The sequence below is a fragment of the Dermacentor albipictus genome, chromosome 6 (assembly GCF_038994185.2).
Source record: "Dermacentor albipictus isolate Rhodes 1998 colony chromosome 6, USDA_Dalb.pri_finalv2, whole genome shotgun sequence".
In the NCBI taxonomy this organism is placed as follows: domain Eukaryota; kingdom Metazoa; phylum Arthropoda; class Arachnida; order Ixodida; family Ixodidae; genus Dermacentor; species Dermacentor albipictus.
The window spans coordinates 98,706,500-98,728,925 of NC_091826.1; the positions used below are offsets into that span (position 1 = coordinate 98,706,500).

The 22,426-nt window shown below is 43.1% G+C and overlaps 1 long non-coding RNA gene across 1 annotated transcript; it reads left to right on the top strand.

Annotated features, from left to right (window-relative positions):
* The first annotated feature begins 14,148 nt into the window (after positions 1-14,148).
* LOC139046983 (uncharacterized) lies at positions 14,149-21,356 on the top strand. Its single transcript, XR_011507023.1, has 3 exons — positions 14,149-14,334; positions 15,843-15,979; positions 21,087-21,356. It is a non-coding gene; the product is annotated as an uncharacterized lncRNA (long non-coding RNA).
* Positions 21,357-22,426: the final 1,070 nt, after the last annotated feature.

Sequence of the window (22,426 nt, forward strand, 5' to 3'; positions counted from 1 at the left end):
GCCCACATGCGTGAATTCTACGCCTTCACAGGCTTTCCGCAACCCATCGGCGCCTTGGATGGCTGCCACTTTCCTGTCTCGCCGCCGATAGAGCATGCCCCGGACTATTATAGCTACAAAGGCTGGTAGGTCCCTTCGCCTCTGGCAGACTAAATTTGTGCAATTTGTATATGTGCATTTATATGTGCCAGTTTAAAATGTTCCCTGTTGAATGCTTTCAGTATAAATATTGCTCGCAGGAGTCATCCTAATAATATTCTGTTTTACTTTATGCAGCAAATTACGGTCAACACACTTGTCTGCAGTGCTGAAGCAGTGAGCTTCAGTTCCGAGAAATTTAACTTCTAGCTTGGCTACAGTACAATCACTACAGTGCAAGTCATATGGCAGTTTGTATGCCTGTGCACCTTCAATGCTGATTGCCTGCTTAAAAATTGCAATTCTTGTAGGCAACAGGGAGTCAGTTCAGTGCTCTAGACAACTGTGGTGATGACTACTTCCATGCGTATCTTCAGAGCAATTGCTGATGAATCCACATTTGCTTTCCCACACAGGTACAGCATCATACTCCTGGCAGTAGTGGATCACAAATACCATTTTCGGTATATAAACGTTGGAAGTCCCGGAAGGTGCCATGATGCCAGTGTTTATGGCCGATCGAAGCTGCATACACTAATCGAGAATGGGACCTTCAGCTCTCCCATGGCAATGATAGAAGGCACCAGTGTTCCACCGATTATTTTGTGTGATCAGGCATTTCCCTTGTCACCGAACCTGCAAAAGCCATTTCCAAATGCTCAGCCTGGAAGCCGTGAAGCAGTGTTCAACTACAATCTTTCAAAGGCTAGGAGGATTGTCGGGAAGGGTTTCGGGAGGCTAAAGGCACGCTTTCGCTTTGTGATGAAGAGGATGGAGTGCCGGCTGAACAAGGCCAAACTGGCTATTCGAGCTGCTTGTGTACTTCACAATATCTGTGAGGCAATGAAAGACAGTGTAGAGCCCCAGTGGGAAAGTGAGGCACGTGCATTGGACTTGTATGCACAGCCATCGCGCAACACAGGAGAGTGCAGTGGGGGAGGGCAAGAGGTAAGGCACACCCTAGCAAGGTATTTTTGGAAAGAGGCCCAGCACGCGCCATGACTGAGTGCAATAGGAACCAAGCTGAAGCGAAGCAGGCATTTTTGACTGTGTCACTATGTTTTTTTTTTAAAGACAACTGCTACATCTTGCTGTTCGACTAATGTGGCAGTTTTGGTGTGACATGACTTGAAAAATAAAGCCCAACCCAAGGCACAGACAGCGGACAGTAAAAAAGGATACGAGGATGTCAACGAGAGCAGAGCTCTGTCTTTACCTGGAAAACGAACTGTAGCGCAACAGAATGGCAACACGCAGTGAGAGCGCTCGTGCAGCGTGTCTGCATTCTATTGTCTTGTTCTCCGCTGGGCTAGTTTGCTTTTCAGACCATCAACCAACAAGCTTCAAAAGCCATGTTGCCATCATCTGGCTAAAACATATTTAAAATGTACATTTGAGTTGTCACGCCAATAAAAAAAGGACTGCAAGGGCACACACCATGCTTGGCATCAATTATTTATTTATACATTTTTTGCATGATATCTAGTAGCTTGTCTTCCCGAGCTTCGCTCCTCTTCAGGATCTCTAGCCGCTCCCTCTGTATCGCCACAGTCTCTGTTCGGTGGCGCTCTAGTGAGCAGCGCAGTTGACGCTGCTCCTCCAACAATTCTGAAAGTAGTCTTGTTGGAGGAGCCAGCCCTTTTTTTTTGCAGCTGTTGCTGTAGGGGCCGCAGGTTCTTCTTCGGTGCCAGAATCCAGTGGTGAGGCTTCCACTTCATGACACTCCGAGCTTCGCTCAGAAAGCGAGTCGGTAGGTGTCTCTAGGGGCTGGCCCACTCCACCATGCACCATGCCATTGAACAGCTGAAGAAAAAATAAAAACATTGTTGTGCGCAAAAAAAAAGTACAAGCATAAACAAACATCTGCGAACAAAATCTGTGCTCATGGAGTGATGGCTTCTGCTATGCTGCTGACAATAAATGTAGCATTTGTCATTTTACTATAATGTTTTCAAACATGCATAAGAGCATGAACCAACTTGCCAAACCCTGAATTTTGAGCCAACAAAATATATGTTGCACTGAATGTGAATGCGACAGCCAGTGCATCGTACTATACCAACTCGACTGGCTGACACCTGCACCAGTTACTACCGAACGATGTTACGGTGATTACCTCCTCTGGAGAGGTGCCATCAAAGGCACTGCATCCACTTTCTTCCATTAAGGTAGAATCATTTGCTGGCAGCGCTCCAAGGAACCGGTGGAGGTCCCAGTAGAACTTCCATTCCATTCCGCCAGACCCGGTTTTTGTCCCCGTTCTGGTCAGTAGCCTGAAATAGAATTTTTCAAAATGACGCCATAGTTTGCTGCAATGTTTGCAGCAATGCACAACCGCAATACTTTCTTTGTAGTTAGGGGAAATAAAGCAGACCGAAAATGTTAATTCTGTGGCGTAACTGCTGCGACAACAAGCAATTTTTGACTCGCCGCTTTGGCTTTCGGCTGCTGAGCCACAATCTAATCCCGTCAGCTACTCCTGCTTTTATATGGCGAACTGCAAAAACGTGCGAGCGCTGTACAACGCCATTGCACGTTAGGGAACCCCAGGTGGTCAAAATTAATCCGAGACTGTTTACAATGCCTTCTTTAGTGGCCCACGTGCACCTTTGGGACAAACACAAATGCCAACAAAAGAGTCCGACATAACAAGAGACGACGAATACATGAAATAATTCAGCTACCTCGGGTAAAACAGATGTACAATGATGCTGTTAAGTAGAATATAAGTCAGCTTTTACCTGTATTTGTTGCTCATGTTCTGGATCTTCTTTTTTACTTCCTTCGTGCTTTTCACAATTCCCACAGCACGGAGCCGTTCCGAGATGGCCATATACACCTTCAGATTTCTTTTTGCACCGCGCAGGTCCGGCAACACATCTTCCCATATATTAATCAGGGCACGGGTCTCCTCGTCTGTCCATGTCGTGCGTTCTTTGCTTTGGCAGCTCTCCTCATTTTGAGCTGCCATATTTGACGCAATTAATGCACAATGTCAAAGGACAGGTGACGGCGAGCTGCCAAGACCAGTCACGCAAAGCGGCGATAAAAGATGGCGAGTTCGCTTTGTAGCTGCACAGCAAAATACCACGGAGACGGCTCAAAGGACGACCGGCATGGTCCGCACGTTTTCACAGCAACATAAACACGAACTGAATGAACATGGCGGCGCCGCAGTGCCGCATCATTCGGGCGCCGTTAGTTGCGTACATGATAAATTTGTTTCTTTATTGCGCCGTTTCGTTTCTCGCTAAACACAAATTATATTGTTCAAAGCTGTTTATTAACTGAAATAAACTTCTGTGTCCTTTTTCTATGCATTACATTTTGCGTCGTAGAAAGCGTTGGCGGCGAGGCTAGGCACTCCTTCAAACCGTTGGCGGCGAGGCTACGTTCTCGGCCAGTAAAGTGCGTTCCGTGAACGTACTCCGACTTGAGTGCACTCATCTGAGAGTACACTCCGCTGCGCCGTTAAGATTTGGGAAAGTGCACTTAAAAACAAAGTGCACTCGCCGTAAGTACACTTAACTTGCCCGCTTGACAGGGGTATTACAGTGCTTCTGAATAGAGTCCCGTGTTTTCATTCACGTTAGTTTCAGCTGGGGAAGAGAAAACAAACACCTTATTAGTAACCAGTTAATTAGGATTACTTATCAATGAGGAGCTCCTCAGGATCAAATAAAGTTCATTGTCTGTCTCTCTGTCTGCGGCGTTTCACTGGCGTAATGGGTACACATAGAACTTCCGTCCTCAGTGATCTGCCGCGTCTGGCCGCGTAATGACGGGTCGCGTGGAAAAAATGTACTAGCTAACGTGAAATTTTGTCGCTGGAAGCGAGTACAGTCTGTCTGGAACCTACCTAAGAAAGTGGAACAACCTTGCAGCATCTGGTTGTGCGCACAGGTGAGTAACAAGACACTGCTTCGCATTTTCAACATTCAATTTCTTCTGGTGCGAGGTGGACAAAACAGATTCCTGTAGTCATTTTTTTTTTCAAAGTGTAAAATCATATTAAAGTTATTGCTCTTCAAAGGCAATTCAAACAAGGCTCTTGTTATTTTGCCACGTTTCTAAAATTCCTAACACGGAGTACAGTACAAAAAAGCAATAGTTTCGGCTGTGTCTGCACGAATGATACACTGCGATGAATTCACTGCAGATTAGTACAAATGTACTTTCGGTGATACAGTTCGAATAATATCATTTGATACATAATAACATTACTGTGTTTATTACCTAGTAGCAGGCCAAAAATTTCATTGAGGCTTCACTAAGTACAGCCCGCACAAGGACATCATTGAAGGAAATGCGCACTAAAAACAGTGTTGTCTGTGTGATTTTCTGTCATGGAGCGTTTTGTGCACTGCTATTAGTCATACATGAATCACAAGCTCACCCACGCTCCCACTATAGTAATTGAGGCTTTCTTTTGCCCCCAGCCTCCAAGATGCTGCTCATACTTGATAACCGCTTAGGACCCTTGTCTTTGGACGCACAAGTCAACAGTGAATGTGTCACCACGGAGCCAGAATCCTCGCAATGTTTGTTTCTGAACACTTCAACTGGAACTGTGATTTGGACAAACATTTGTTTCACCATTGTTTGCTTGCATGTTCGTCATGGCTTCATGATTTCTCTTTTCAGGGAGAAGGACAAAAGAGAGATGATTGGTTTGCAAGCTGCCCACGCCAAGCCATAAGAAGCTCAACGGTCACCATAATAACAACAGGTCCTCTTGAACTACGCGCCTCACCATGCAATGTTTGGAAGTTTACCAAATAGAGGGCTGTGAGCGCTATTAGGAAAGCAGCAGTGTGCAGTTTTTACCGTACCGTGCGCGAATGCTAAAATTTGACATACAAGCTTACTTTATTTTAAGGACGTTTTATGACAGTCGGAGAAGTAACAAGTTTAGTGCCAACTTGTTTCTTTTCTCGTCATGTAGCAAGCTCCTACTTTGTAACGCACAAGCTCTGTCACCTGCTATTTGTAAATCAGATTGACGGGCATTGCCACGAAATATACATGCTCCCTCATAGCGCTAGTTTGCTGCATGAAACAGCAAGAAACTTTAAAGCCTTCAAAAATGTTCAGTGCAATCTTGAGGAAATGATGATTCATGTTGACTGAAACTCTAGCAGTCATTCTTCACTTTATTATTCTATATTTATTTAAAGTACGCCCAAGGCCATATGCCATTAAAGAGGTGATTGGGTGCCAAGCAGTAAGTAAAACAAACAAACGAGCAGTGAGTTCTCGTAATACAATGATTTTACTGATTATACAATGTAATCCAATGCTTTGCAAAAAAGGCTTGTTATTGCTGATGGCTATGATGCTTGAGGAAAGGGGCTTCTATTCCTGAGATGTACGGGGGAGGAAAGATTGAAAGAAAGACTTCGTGTAGCAAGAATCAATCCCTGCGTTACTGCGATGATCGATGCAGTTTGAAATGTACTTGAGGCTGCGGTATGAAGTCTTGAAGTGTGGTATGATGGAAAATTTTATGAAATAGCGAAACATGGCGACTGTGGCGATTAGCTAGGGGAATAAGTGCTGGGTAGTTTCATTAAGGATATACTCTCGGTACGGTCATAATTAGAAAGAATGAAACGAGCAGAGTTAATTGTTACTAGTTCAAGTGGAGTAATAAAACACGCAACTGAAATCCCACATTGCAGATGCATATTCAAGATTTCACCGTATTAGCGTCTTGTAAAGGTGTAATTTTAAAGCAGACAGTGCTTTGGAAAAGTTGCACTGTAAGAACCTGAGCAGGTGAATAGCATTGTCAATGATATACTCCATATTAGTCAAATTTAACTTATTTGTAATGCGTACACAAATATATCTATAGGACATGACAAAATGTAAGGGAACATTGTTAAGATGGTAAGTGATAGGATTAGAATTAGATTTGGATATTGCATTATTCATTTGTTTACTACAGGATGCTCATGTACAGTTTGCATGAAATCATTAACTAGGCTAGCCCTGCTTCTTAAGAGATAGCTAGAATAGGCAGCTTTACAAACCTGGTCTACTCCACACTTCTCAGCCATGACAAAGCAATAAAATCAATTTTTCTTTCTATTGAAACAGCAGATGACATACCTGAGGACATTGTGCTCAGGGGCACGACAACGCATAGGGAATGGCATGCTCACGATGGTTCATGTTACAGGGCGCTATCTCCTGGCCGTTCTGTTCTCGGCTTGTTCATCCAAGCCAACACTCTTTTGTCAAGGTATCGCCGCGACTGTCTGCATCACAGTGCTGGAAGCCGGTTCTAAACAAAGCTTGCCTTACCAATTGGCAACCCTGGCGTGCGACAACTACCATCTACAGTGCGCGCGGAAGCCTTAAATACCAACCATCGACAGTGCACCTTGGGCACGGCAGCGCATCGAGAATGGCACGCTCACGCTGGTTCATGTTACAGGTCAGTTACCTGAGTAATGCGGCGTATGTTAGGATAAGTAAGTACTGTTTATGTGCGGTTTCGTGCTCTGAAGACCTTCATCATGTATTTAAGCGGTGTTTGCTGTTGTATTTTAACAATCACAATGCTTTATCTGCCCTTCTGCTCATACTTTCTGGAGACGTTATACCAAATCCTGGTCCAATATCCAAAATTGAAGCTGATGCAGTTGCCCAGGCTCTATAATCCCTTCGAAAGCTTGAAAATTGTCACGCTGCTTTAATTGCAGAACTCAAGGAGACGAAACAAAAGCAAGAGGCAGCAAACGAATTCAAGCATGCTCAGTGCAAAAATCATAAAACTACAATCCGCCATTTTATCGCATTCTACAGCCGAAGCCGGGACAAATTCTGATGCTATAAGCAGTGTTTCCAAGCAATTGGCAATATGTAATGAAGCTGAAAATATCTTCAAGGTGTAATGACGCTGAAAATAGACTACGCCGCTCGAATCTCTTGTTCTTTGGAATAGATTATGATCCCAAAGATCTGGCTGAATCCGAGCAAAAAATTATATAGTTTTGCTCAGAAAAACTTGGCGTCACGACGACAGGTCAACAATCCGAGCGCGTGCACAGTTTGGGCAAACATTCCCAAGAAAAGCGCAGGCTCATCATACCGAAGGCCACTTTTTTCAAAGCAAAGAGCGTATCTTGGCTTAAGCGTCTAAACTTAAGGGATCAACATTTTCAATCTGCGAGGATTTTTCACCCGCAACGCGACGAGCGAGGCGGAAATTAATTAACTTTGCTAAGAATAAAAAGGCGTTTAAGCTGCATGTCAAACGAATGCGCTTAGACAGACGTACACCTACGATGTCGCAACTGAAAAAGTTGTCATGGTCAATAGATAGGTCCGACACAATACACATATGCGCAATCACCATAAACCAAATCAAACGCTTACTTCCTTATCATTACCGTTTTAACATCCGTAGTATTATGTCAAAGCGCGATCTTCTTTCTTGATTTCTTGACAACTGCAATTCGAATGCTCTTGCTTTTACTGAAACCTGGTTACACCCTGGAAAACCTGACAACGAAATTTTCTCCGGTAACAAAACTTACAACACTTACAGGCGCGACCATGATAAGAAAAGAGGGGGCGGTGTCATGATAGGAATTAAAAAGAATATCACATCTTTCATTGTTCAAACCCATACTAACCTCGAAATCATTTGGGTGGGCTGCTCTGTATCAACCGTGAATGTACTGCTGGGTAACTGTTACCGTGCGCCGGATTCTGATTTTTCCTTCCTAACTGCATTACATTATAGTATTAATGAGGTCGTTCGTCTCTATCAGGCAGATATAGTGTATCTATTCGGAGATTTCAACATTCCTTTAAACGATTGGATCTATTTATTCTCATCGTGTCATATGTGCACAAGTTTTATTTCCTTAACATTAGATTTTAACCTATTTCAAGTAGTTAATCAACCGACTCGTAATTCCAATCCAATTGTATCTCATTTTACCAACAGCTCCAGAAACTGTCACACATATAACTTACTTAGATGGATTCAGTGATCACCAGCTACTCCAAGTGACCATCGACATTCCGTGCGCGTCCACCGGTTTCACAACAAAGCAAATTGGAGACTGCCATAAAAGTAATTATAGTATCATCAACCTGGAACTGGACCACTTTTTATTGATGTATTGGAACCATCCTTATACAGCAGATCTATCAATGAAAATTGCGTTCTATTCAGAGATAAGTTGTCCGCAATAATTGAAAAGCACATTCCTCTTTTTTGTATAGCTAACAATAATTCCAACCCATGATTTACTAAAACTCTTCACAAAATGGGAAACAAAAAAACGCATATATGAATACGCGAAGCGCGTATAAATGACATTGACTTGGGATAAGTACAAAAGCCATCTAAAAAAATTACTGCACAGCTTTACTGGTCGCCAAGGATAAATATTTCTCAAAAGACCTACCATGAATTCTTACAAGCAGTCCCAAAAAATTCTGGAACATAGTTAACCCTAGTATTAAGTGCAGTAATATTTTATTGCAGCATAAAAATAACTCACCCGTTCCTGGCAGTCAATGTCCGACAGCATTCAACTGATTTTTCACATCCGTCTTTACAAAAGAAGATAATTCTAACATACCCTTTGTACCCGAATTCGATTTCCAATACATGGCTCCCATCACTTTAAAAGGCGTAGTCGATCTTATAAATAACCTTAAAATGTCTTCATCCTCTGGCATAGATTGCATAAATTTTAATATACTAAATACACAATACCAGTATCAAGCAAAGTTCTGCTACACCTATTTGACCAACCCCTTACAACTGGTATGCTTGCTACAGACTGGAAGATAGCAAAAGTAGTGCCTGATTTAAAAAAGGTAACAAGAGCTCTAATGAAAATTACCGCCCTATATCACTAACATGTATTTGCTGCAAAATATTAGAACACACTATGGCATACCATATTTATTCTCATCTTGAATATAATAACTTTTTTTACCCGAAACAGCATGGTTTCCGAAAGCAATTTTGTTGCGAAGCTCAACTACTAGAATTCACGTCAGACTTGCACTTTGATATGAACAGTAATAAATAAATTCACTGCATCTTTTTGGACTTCTCGAAAGCATTCGATCGTGTAGCACATAGTTGCCTGATATCAAACCTCTCTGTAATTAAACTTGCGTCACTAATCCTATCATGGATTGGTAATTTTCTTACTAATCGCGAACAGTTCGCAGTTGTAGCTAACTATTCCTCTGCCCTGTCTGACGTCACCTCCGGTGTACCTGAAAGTAGTATACTCGGACCTCTTCTCTAATTTACATTAACGACGTACCGAACCATATATCCTCCTCTGTACGATTATTTGCTGACCACTGCACCGCATACCGTTCTATTAACAGTTCCGCTGACCACGCGGCACTCCAAAATGACCATGCACATATTAGTGATTGGTGTGCTACGTGACTCGTGTCCCGAAACGTGTCGAAGTGCAAAGTGGTTTTCTTTTCCCGAAAAACCGTTAACTCTCAGTTTTCTTATCATTTGGATAGTAACATAGTTGACCACACCAAAGAATATACGTACTTAGGAATGCTCCTTACTCACAATATTTCAAGGTCTAATCACATCACCTCCATTTCAGCTAACGCCTCCAGATCCTTAGGATTTCTGCGCCGCAATTTAAGAACTGCGCCTTCACCACTAAGAAAACTAGCTTACATAACTATTGTACGGCGACAAATTTAGTACGCCTTATGTATAGTCTCCTCATCAAAAATACCTCATCGAACTGCTGGAGAGCATCCAGAATAGAGGGAGCCATTTCATTTCAAAAAATTATAGTAACCAGTCAAGTGTAACCCGAATAAAAGTCGATCTGTCATTGCAACCACTAACCACACTCTAAAAATTTTCACACCCTTATGGGTGTAATGCGGGTGTATTCATATTTTCGCCCTTGTAAACACCCTTGAAACACCCTTTTTTAACGAAAAAGGGTGTTCAACAAGAAAACACCCTTGGAACACCCCAGTCTTTCTAATTTACAGCCTAATTAGAAGGGAGTAAGTGAACAAGCTTACAGTATATGATGAATGAACATTGCCAGTTAAGGCGTTGATATTGGCTGTACATGAAACGCGCGCTACCTGCGCTTGAATCAGGTAGCTGGAATGATTAGATCGGGGCACCTAGGCAGCAGCGCACTGGCTCCGAACAGTGGTCAAAAATGAAGTTTCCCACGAATGTTGATATTGAACGGATGACACCAACGCGCAGACTTTGCATAGCCAGATATATGCAAAAGGCTTCATATGATCAATAGCAAAATATTTACAATGCTATCACTGAATACTTAAAGGTGTGTAACCCGTTAGACTGGGAATGGTTAGGAGTGAGGGCTAACGGTAAATAGCTCACCAACTTACGGTTCGTAGATGACATTGGCATACTCAGCAACACTGCAGACTATTTGCAACAAACGTTTGAGGAACATGTCGAAGAAAGTGTAAGTCTGACTGAGAGTTAGTATGCAGAAGAGAAAAGTAATGTTCCGCAGCGCGGCGAGAGAACGAATGTCATGGTCGGCAGTCAGCCTCTAGAACCTGCGCAGAAATACGTTTATTGAGCTTAATTACTCGCAGGGGCCTCTGATCAAGGAAATTAACAAAAAATTACCGACGATTACGTTACTTCCTAATGCGAAATTTGAGCGCAGCAAATAAGCTGTTTCACCTTTTCGATAGAGTGAGGCAAAGAAATCGAGCAACACATGTATGCGCTATCACAGAATTTTTTTTAAAATTTTTCACACGTATTCCTTTAACAAAGACTCCACTAACAGTTCTTGACAGTCATGAAGGAAGCTTTGTGGTCGGAGAAATAGACTGATATATGTTCGACTTGGTACACCAATGCTTGATTCTCAAAGACGAGATCTATACAAGTGCCTCGCGAGGTTGTCACAGCCGTGGGACGCGTTACGATGGCTCTCTGATTGCCACCGCACAGGGCGAACGGCAGCGGAAATTTCGGCTCGGGCGGTGCACATATACAGATCCGCCGCCACCGATCTGGCTCTCTGATTGCCACCGCACAGGGGTTGCATTGGAGGAGGAGCGAAGAAAGGAATTAAGTTCGAGCCGGCGCTTTGACAACCGGAGACTCGCAGGAAGATGGGGGAGGGGGGCGGCGTGTACACCCAGCGGCACACGATGGGGGCAGAAGCGCGCGCAGCAAGCGGACAACACGATAAAGGGAGGAGGGAAGAGATAGCAGCGACTGACTGATACCGCTGACGCCGATAGTGAGTCAACCCCAGCTGCGGAGTTGGTTTCAGGGACAACGCCGCCGATGCCGACACAAACAATATGATACCCTCGCTTCCGCAGCGCTAAGAACCAGGTCTAGCCATGGGAAGGTGGTCACGTATTCGTCGACGTGCCGGGGCCTACGTGAAATAACCGGCGCGTCGGCAACTGAAGAGCACCCTATCCGCCACACAAGAACAGGAGGGGGGGGACCCTTTCCTCCTCTTTCTGCATGGCGGCGACGGTGTTCTATGCAGTCACGTTATCTTGACTCTCTAGCGTTGTCAGCGGCATCCAGCGGTATCAGTCGGTCGCTGCTAGCGCTGGGGGGATGAAAGGGGGGCGGAGCTGGTTACGAGGCCGACGACAACGCCGAAGACGACGCGAAACCCAGGAACGGACGCCAAAGAGCTGCGCTCTAAAATAAAACATTAGCTGGAGAGCTTACGGCAGGCATTACTAAATCATGACCAGGGAGCTTACTGCTAACCATTGCTTTCTACCGTTACTAACGTATGGGGCCGAAACTTGGAAGTTACCAAAGAAGCTTGGGAAGACGTTGAGGACCGCGCAACGAACGATGGAATGAAAATTATTAGGCATGATGATAATAGACTGGAAGACAGCGATGTGGATTAGAGAGCGAACGGGAATAGCTGATATACTGGTTGACATTATGAGGAAGAAGTCGTGCTGGGCAGACATTGCAATGCGTAAGGGAGAGAACTGCTGGTCTATTGGAGTTGCAAAATGGGTGCTAAGGGAAGGAAAGCAAAGTCGAGGACGGCAGAGAATAATGTGGACGTGATGGAATCGGGAAACTTGAAAACACGTGGAACCAGTTAGCACAAGACAGGGGTATTGGAGATCGCTGGAGAAGCTTTCGTCCTGCGATGGACGTCAAAATAAGCTGATGATGATGATGATGTGACGACATCCATGCTAGCTTCGCGGCATGTCTTTCATGTGATGTCATGCATGCGTGTCATGCACGTTCTGATAGCTCGATTTCCGCCGATTGCGGGGGGGCGCTAGTAGCGGTGTAGCCAAGTGGGGCACACTGGGCACTTGTAACGCTCACTAAAAGTAAAATTTTTGCTGCTATGGCAATGGCCCCGCTCCTTCCCCCTCCACGGTCAATTGGGACCCCCCCCCCCTCACACGAAACAATTTTCTGGTTACGCCACTGTGGGGAGGGGGTGTAAGATTGCTCTAGACCCCTCCCCCTAACTTGTCAACGGAAACGGGGGAGGGGAGGGCTGCTGCCGCCGGGCCGCAAACCTTAGGCAGCCCAGTTAACGGCTGCATTTCCCTTTGGACGTGAATACTGCATTAATGCCATTACACTGTAGGATTCGTGGCGGTTCGAGGGCATGCGACAATAAAAAAAAACACATACAGCCATCAGAAAGTCTTAGCTTGAGCAGATCTTCGGGAGCTGGGCAAGACTCTCACAAAAGAAAAAAAGCTTGGCACCCCTCTTACAGGCATTGTCAACTCTGGGTCCCACCGCTGACTGTACATTTCCGGTAAAAAAAAAATCACCCATGAACTCCTCTCGGATTTGTCTAAGTGTGCGTAAGCATTGTGACTCTTCCTCATCTACACGCAGTCCATGTCGTTATCAATGTTATGAGACTTGATCCGACAAGTATAAGCGCCAGCGCTGCGGCGACACGGGCTGCTCTGGTCGGCAGCGCAAGCAAAGTACTGCAGGTGGCGGGGCCAGGCGCGCTGGTGACGTTCCGTTCGTTTTGAGCCGTTATCGCTCTTTAGCCCTCCTCATCCGCGACGAACCATTATCAACCGTTCTCCGGCGGCGGCTGGTTGTGGCACGGCCGCGCGAACCGTATCTTGAAAGCGAACTGCATTGTGGACAGAGTGTGCCCACTGCTGAAAACTACACGCGCTGTGTTCTCACCGTTTACTTCGCTTTGAAAACAGAGGCGCGCACACCTATCTTGAAAGTGATCTGCGAAAAGCGCATAGTGCGGCATAAGCTGAAAGCTTCGTGAGCGCAGTGTTCTCGCCGCTTAGGTCGCGTTGAAGCCTTGAAGCGAGAGCTAGCACGAAGGTGAATTCACTCGCTGCTGCGGGTTCTATATTGAAAGATATCGTGCGGTACGGACTGATGGACGGATGGTTTTTCTTGTTGGGGAAGTATAGAAATGCTTACGTTATAAAAAAAAATCGCAGGGTTCGCGAATTTCGCGATAAGAACCAACACCAACCTACTCCCCCACCCCCCGCTGAGCGATGCCGTCTTGATCGCCCCCTCCCAACCCCAGGAAAAGGGACACTACCTTTCTATCTCAGTTGAATAAAGGATGATGGAGCGTTAACAACGACAATAAGGGCATTTTCTAACGAGTTGTCTTATGGCCTCTGAGATTAGCGCGCGAAGCTGGCGCGCGCGAACCTGAGAGGCCATAATTGGCCGCTTAATAGCATAAAAAGACAAAGATAATGCCAAACGACACAACTAAAAATTCAAACAAAGAACTGATCTTAGCTATACTGTTTGGGGAAAAGAAATAAAAAATTAGACAGCCGCAACACACGCCACTTAAGCCACCACCGCCGGCATAACGCGGAACCAACTGTTGGCAACATTCATTCGCGCGTCATTGCTTCGTCCTCGTCGTCTCCGCAACGAGAGCCGCCATCTTCTCGCGTTTTGTATGGTTTTGTTCTCTGCAATCCGCGCACACAGCTCATCGGTGGTTGCACGTCTGCTCGGCGTCGCAATGCGGCCTGCGTAATTTTCTGGTGCTCGCGCAATCGGTGTGAAACATGTCGCATGTGAAATGTTTGATAGAAGTGCCTCACGTCCAAGTCAAGCCGCCGTACGGGTGTATGGCTGTGCGCCCCGTTCTCGGAAGCGTCGACGGGTTTCCGGCATGCGGATTTCAGGTACTGTACGTGCAAATGCGTTTCGCCCTCCTATTGAGCTCCGGAGCAAAGCGTGCAATATTTCATGTGAAAGATGCAGTGCCCGTGATCATGGTGTGAATTTGGAGCGGCAAACGAGAACTTTGGCACTTAGAGCATACCGCGGCTACTAAGTCAGCGTGGGAATTGTTTTACGTTACCGTAATATGTTGCTGTCAGTCTAATCTGCGCCTTGTGGATAGCTAGCCCATTGACGTTTGCTTGTGGCAGCGATAGGTGTATAAATGGAAGCGGTAATAATTTTCGAGAGAAGAGTTTTTTCGCTCGATGTTTGGTCGTGTTTATGGCGTTATGAAAGCTAGAAAACTAAATGGCTTGATCGTGCTTAGTTCCAACTCTAAGGGGCGTAACGTTGGCGCTGTATATGTTTGTTTTCGGTGTCACGAGTACCACTTTCATGCTTTTGTTGCATGAGAGTGGTAGCTGCTGCTTGCCGTCTCGGTAGAACACAATAAAAGCAATTTCCTCACTCATACGTATGCAATGTGAGGTAACAAAATTTCCAGCGTTTTATTCGGAGCGTAAATATCCAGTATAGTTTAGTAAGAAACTCAAATTCTGTGTTAGCTTAGTAGGCGTGAAACAAGTGAAACTCGCATTCCTTTTTGAATTGTTCGCCCAAACTGCACCGCCCCCAGATGCGTCATCGGGTAATTGACAGTAGCTTCGCTACGTGAGTTGTTTTATGCGCCTATTTTGCCCGGTTAAGTATCCTGTTCATTTATGCTGACGCTCGTTCATCTTGATTTTAAGCGGTTACTATCCCCGAGTACCGGACGATGCCAAACTTGTGAGGTGTAGCAAACGCGGGAAATTCAAAGTGGCGTGGCTGCAAGTCCCTGTTTTTACGTTTCTTGCATTCAAAGCCAACAGACACAGTATCACTGATTTATTTTCCATTTCTGCTGTACTTGATCAATCTAATGTGACAACTGCATCTGCTCTTTAATGTTCTCCATTTACTGTGTATTCAGCTTGGCTGCCACCTTCTCTTCGGAGGATGCCGCTGTGATAGCTCTTTCGTATAGCACATGCCTCTAGGCCCTTGTGTTTCAAGGGCTCCCGCGAAGCAGCAGTGCTCCAAGTAATTTTACCATTCTATATATTTTCCATTTTGCATCATTATTCCACGATGGATTTTAATGTTAATAGTATTTGTCATTAGTCATCGCCATAATGTTATAGCACGTAGATTTTACGCACTTCACATCAACAATTTTTAGGCCAGTTTACAGCCAAGTCACATCTTCCATAATACATCGTCAACATTACCACTTGTCATGGCGCTCTTTGGCCAAACCTGGCCCTTGCGCCATAAAACACCACACATCATCATCATCAGCTTGGCTGCCAGAAAATGCTTGAATTTCTTTCAGTATCCAAGTGACGAAATATTTCACTGACGGCCGTGTGTGAAACACGCAAGATGACAAAACTGATAGCAAAATGATGAGATATTTCTTTTATAGCGTTTGGACTCTACTTTTGGTGAGGATGTCGATCGACCTTGGGCCTGGCGACAGCACACCCGACATCGCCAAAGTGCAGCCTATCAGTTGAGTGCCCCCGAATGGACCATCAACATTGGAAAATGAAGCAGAGCCAGGTAGGGGCAATTTTTACTTTGGAACAGAATACTGACAGCTGCCTCTTTTTTTAAGAACTAAATAACATATTTACAAACCAATCGTTTCTCTTTGTGCAGCCTACATAGAATTGTTTTTGCTTGTTATACAGACCTTCAGAAAGCAGTTCTGAACCCTTTTTGCATGCACAAATAAATAAAGAGGAGTGCACTTTCTGAAGAAATTGATGCACTGAAATGTGCGTTCGACACACAGTGAGATGCAAAATAACCAACAACTTTAAAGCGGTAAAAAAAATTTGAAACATGTTCTAACATCATAGCCCGTCTTGGCATACGGATCTAAATATAACAGCAACGGAGGTGCATGCAGAGAAGTGTTTGTAAATGTTTGCAAGATATGTACATTGTCTAAGAAATTGTTTTTATTTACTTGGAGCTTCTTGGTGCCATGGCAGTGCAGTAAAAGCTCAAAATGATGCGCCTGCTCCTAATAAAGCACTTTTAGATTTTAAAATTAAATTATGGGCTTTTACATCCCAAAACCTAAAGTTTTGGTAACCTGGCTTTTTTAATGTACACCTGAATCTAAGTGCATAAGCGGTATTGCATTTCACCCTCATTGGAGGGCAGCTGCCATGGCCTAGATTGAAGCTGGAACCAGCATGACTGAGCAACATGGCATCATAGTAAGTGGGCTATTACACCAGGTCAAAATGAGAAGTACTGCTTAGAACTACCAACTTCTTGGCTCACAAGCACTTTGCACTAAGTTAAAGGAGTATGTAGTACTGTCAGTGGCCGTTTATGTACCAATTTCTTTTTAACCTGACTCCGTTATTAAAGTGCGAAGCTTCAATTAGTCAAAACCAGCCTAAATTACAGAACCAGTTCAAAACACGCACCATGTATAGCTGGATTTGGACATGAAAATGGAGTCAATTCATGTCGCCGAAAATGGCGGTGGCAGTCACACTATTTCATGCATTTTGCCTAAAACATAGTCAGTAATAATTAATCAATTTCTAAAATATTCTTTTCAAAAAGTTTTTTTCAAGCATGAAAGGAGGAGCCAAATGGTGTTCAGGTGCACGAGCAGTTAGTTGCACGGCACTTCTTGCATGTGTTCACTAGCTTCTTTCTAGCTTGAAAGAAAAATTTGTTGCACCTATTGAGCAGTAGAAAGCTGGATTGGGAATTTTTCAGGATGCTCTACAATTTTCGCACTCACACTTTTGCTTTGAATATAATATTTGAGCAGTTAAGTAATCGTTACTAACTAATTAACTAATTAGAAGAAATGTAAGAATTGGTTTCACTTCCTCAAAACGATGGCAAACGGCATTGCCTTGGTGCTGTCCAGCTACGTGGCACTTGTACATATTTAAAGCTTGCACATGTCATACAGACCACCTGGTAATTACAAGGCATATATAGAAGTGGCTAAGTTGTGTTAGCTAGCCATATGCAGCAAATCATGAGAAACAGCCATGTTTCTTTCACTTAAGGGCATGATAAGATTTACATGCTCGACACCTTGCATCAGTGTGTTCTAGGCCTGTTCGTAGTTTAGCTGCTACATAAACAATATTTCTCCACATGTAAGCTCATATGCATCTTTCAAGTATATTGCCCCGTGTGTCCAAAATAAACCATCCTCGCGCTTCCTTCATTATGTATACATCTGTTGCTGTGCTAAATTTTTAACATGCAACTGCACAAATTTTCATCTAGTTTACATATTTCCTCGTTGTTTGGTGGCTTTATTTCTGAACAAGTTGTTTTCGTTAAACCCTGTTGCACACAGCAGTACACAGCATTTCTGCCTAGAGTGGGAATTGTTTTTTTTTTTCAGATTGACATAAATACACCTTGCCTGGGCAATGTAAGGCATTCTACATAACACGGCCCTGCAATAATGTTTCATATTGCATTCCAGCATCATACAGAACTGTTTACTTACCAGATTAGAATATGTATAAGTGTTGGAAGTAACAGAACTGGAAGAAGCCAGCAGATAATGAGGCCAAGGAAAGCATAGAGGAACATGTTTTAAGTTTTTTATATGAAGTAGAGAAATGATGAATTCTAGGTAAGTGAAAGTGGATTAAAAGATATCCACCTCTTGGTGGAGAACGGACCCATAACCTTCACATTACGCATGTGATATACTAACCACTGTCGTACTACGGCCGTGTTCGAGCGTCGACAATCTGAGGGGCCATTGTGGACGGTTGAATGCTGCCTCGGTGGCACAGTGGTTAGTACATCGCATGCCTAATGCAAAGGCTGTAGGTTCGTTCTCCCCCCATGCCTGTTTTTTTTACCATTTTCATTTCCTTTTATCATTTCTACATTTAAATAGAAAATTACAAATAAGTTTCCACGTGCCTTCCCTGGCATCTTCCAGCTGTGATTCAGAAAAATTTTGACCCTCAGTATCCGTTCTTCTCGTTTGGAAGAACAGGAGCTTCATTTTAAAAATAATGAATTCACCTTGTTCAGCATCTCAATGTGGTCTCAAATCTTATCACAGCATGTGTATTACTAAGTGAAGTTTTTGTTAAGATGATATAGCATGGGACCTAATTAGTAGCCTTTGTGTGCAGATATATGACTAGTCTAATAAATGGGAGGATTTTAAGAAGCACTTCTAACATGGTCTGAGCATGTGTTTAAAAAACTAATCTAGCATGATTTCAGGCATAGCTGTTGCCCCTGAAAAATATTTGGATCATCTGCATTGGCATTGTTTTTAGAGAGCACCAATACTGCTTTGATAGAAGTAGCCTCGTGGAACATGAAGCATCGCTTCTTGCTTAGTCAAGGAAATATTATCTGCATATCTGACGTGCATGTGTCATATGCTCGAATGCTGTTTAAAGGCTGCTAATAAGAAAATTACTTCACTTGCCTTCCAGAGATTGCTTCAGTAGTCTATGCTACTCGATCATAAACAATTTACCAGAGTGAACTTTCATCACAGTTGGCTTTGCAATGTTTATGCAAAATACAATTGCCTACTAGACATGTGACTGCACTAAAATTTGGAATTAATGACCAGTAAGATTGATGGGACCAGCAAAACTTAGTTTATTACTCCAGAACAAAATGCGAGGCACTTCGGTTATTTCTGCCATAGAGTTTCTTACAGTAATTACTGGAGGGAACTCTGGCGCTGCAGTCGTACCGCCATGGGAATGATGGGTAGCACATGGATTTGTCTGATATTCGTGCTTGTGAATTCAGACGTTCTTGTGGCTTCGTATATTATACGCTATATAAATCTTATTGTCGTAAATTTCAGCGCAGTCTATACTCTTCGAAGTGCAGAAGACGGCGCCAACACGCACAATTGCTATTAATTGCAACGGTTGAGCTTGTCCAGGTAGCCAAATCGATGGACACCAAGCGTCTCAAGGCACTAGTATGCCCGCGATAAATTCATCAGGGCGTTGCACTCGCTTGTCGTTACATGCCTCCGTTGCTTAATGGTTTCAATATCAGACTTCTGTTCTAGAGTTCCTGTGTTTGAATCCTGTTGTCGGATGATTTTAATGTTTATTTATTTATTACACAGTATATTGTTGAAAATGACTAGAATACAAAGTCACAAAGCCGTTTGAAGCCAAACAGACGAAGTTTAGGCAAATCCATGTACTTCCCATAATTTCCATGCTAGTACAGCCGTTCTTGTTTGATCTCCTGTGGACACTAACGTCAGAGTTCCCTCTAGTAATTATTGTATGAAACTCTGATTTCTGCGCCTCGCTCATGCAGAAGCGGCACCACACCTGCTGCGTAAACATGCACTACCTTTCGGCCGAGTGCAGGGAATGCTGTGAACTCGCCATGTACATAGCCTGCACTAAGTAAAACAAATCACAACGTGCAGTTGCTACCACGTTGAACTGGTGGAATGAGTAGTGAAATGCAGTACCTCCTGAACTAGTTCAGAAAGTGCAGGTTAATCAAGTGGAGATTATATAGCAACAGAAGTTGAGTGATTCTGCATTACATTCACGAAATATACTTCATGATACTTTTCCATTTATTTCCTCAGTTATTAAGAATCCCTTTTGCATTGTTGGACAAAACTACAGAATGCCAACACATTTTCCAGCATTCGCTGGTAGCAAACATGTCAAAACATGTTCTAGTGTCTCGATTGCCGCTTTAGCTGTTAACCCCCAAGCTAATTCCGGAAAATGTACCAAATGTTTTACGTACTCAATTTTCGGTGTCATTATCTTTCTAAAAATATATTACTTCATTGGTCTCTGGTGAGAAATAACACAAAAATAAGAGCTGCTCTTGGGCAGCTTTCCCTCAATGCCGACTGTAACTCATCTTTGACAACAAGAGCAGCATAACGTCGGGCAGAAAGAGTGCAACTAGTCATTGGCGATATTGGTACTACCTCCAGTTACTAGTACAGTTGTGATCAATGGTTAAAGGTTGCGACTTTGTTGCTGCCCAATTTTAATTCTGCAGCTGTTACACTTGGGTGTAGCATGTGTACGTACGTGTGCATGAATTAAAATGACTTCACGCTAGACCAAAGCAACTAGTGCAGAGAGGCATTAGTCATCTTTATATATTTGCTTTGTAAAGATGCACTAACTTTATCTTTTGCAATATAGACTTGGCGCTCATTGGCCAAAGATGCCCTTGTGCTACTAAAACCTACCAATTAATTCGCTTTTTGCAGTAGCAGGTGCTTATTCCTTTTTCAGGATCGGTCTGTGAGTTCTAATTTGTTTTTCTTTAACTGTGCAATTCCCACTCACAGGACCGCATGTCATCTAAGGTGTTCCTTTTTCAATCAAGAATGTTGAGGTTGTGTTTGTGAAACTCGATTTCTTGCCTCAAATGAGCTTGTACAAACTGACCAAGCTGATAATTCTACCTGCTTATATAATAAATGTGTTGCGGTTATGAACCCTCATAATGAATGACACACAGTATAAAAATTTTATCTAATGAAACAATTTAATGAAAATTTTCATATTTTTCGCGTTTGTGTTCACTTCTCTACTCCTGTCCGTGTCCTGTCTGCATGCCTCACCTCTTTTTTTGCATATTAAATATCGTATAAACTTAACCATGCTTTTTTACCACAATGCAGGGGGAAAAGGTTCCGGTAACACTGCATTCAGTATGGTGGCCCAGACGTGTATGCAAGCAACCTCCTTCATGTGGACCAAGAACTACTCTGCAGTGTCTCACAGACTTCCATGCGAAGCCCTCAACATTCTCGTCTCAGTGGAATGGCTGCTCATCTATCTGCGTGTCCATCACCAAGATGGCCAGTTGTAAAGCTCCTGTACCCGTTTAAGACAGCTTAATGATTTTTTTTATTTAGTTTTCATGGTTAGCCGTATAATCTTAACATTTTTTATGTTTCTAACGTTTTTACATGGCCCAAAGTGGTGCAATAACTTTAAACCAGTGTAATGTATTTAAGTGATGCTCACTCTAATGCCTATCTGGTTTTGTTTGTGTTTAAGAAATTTGAATGTCTGATGAGGTAACAGCATTTAAACTTGTCATCCTGGCTCTTTTCAGTGAGCTGCTAGGAAATAAGATGCAAAACTTATCACACGCCAGTTGTAGCATTTTTGTTTTAAAGACTAAAGTATACATGTTTCAAAAGATGGAAAGTGGGGAAAAAAGCCTCAAGAACATAATCATCCTAGGATTGTCATGTCCTTACAACTCTGCAATGACTAATGCCTCATACATTTGGGAGCACATTGGTCGCAATGCCTACAGGTATACTTGATAAGAGAATAGCTTGCACTCAGATTTGCCACGCAGCTGATGGCTGATAGCTTTTGTTTGTCGTCTTCATGTTACTACTATGTATTCAATATTCATTTACATGTGCTGCGGTTTTTTGCAGTCACACACACACACAAACACACACACACACACACACACACACACACACACACATATATATATATATATATATATATATATATATATATATATATATATATATATATATATATATATATATATATATATATAAATATAAATTCTTCGTTTCAATAAAAATGTAGTTGAGAGTTAGCGCTCATCCTGTCTGCTTCTAGTCTGTGTCCGTGTCACTTCGCGCTACAATCCAAGATCAGGTTACTGTACCAACTTGCTCAACTTTTTATCCTTGTGTTAAAGACACACTCAGACTTGTTCTTACTTATGTGACCGGTTATTTTTGTGGTTTATAATAAGATGCAGTGCTTTTCAAATGAAAACATGTGATAGTTCTTAGTGAGGTTATTTAAAAAAACTGTTCTGCTTAAAATTTAATTGAGCAAGCCTGTGCCATTATTCGGTGCTTATGCCTTTGTATTGGTATGGTTTTACTCATCTTCCTTTTTACTTTTAAAATGTGCAAACATTATTATGTAACCATTTCTCTTGAATGAATAAATACTTCTGACATTTCGTCACAAATTT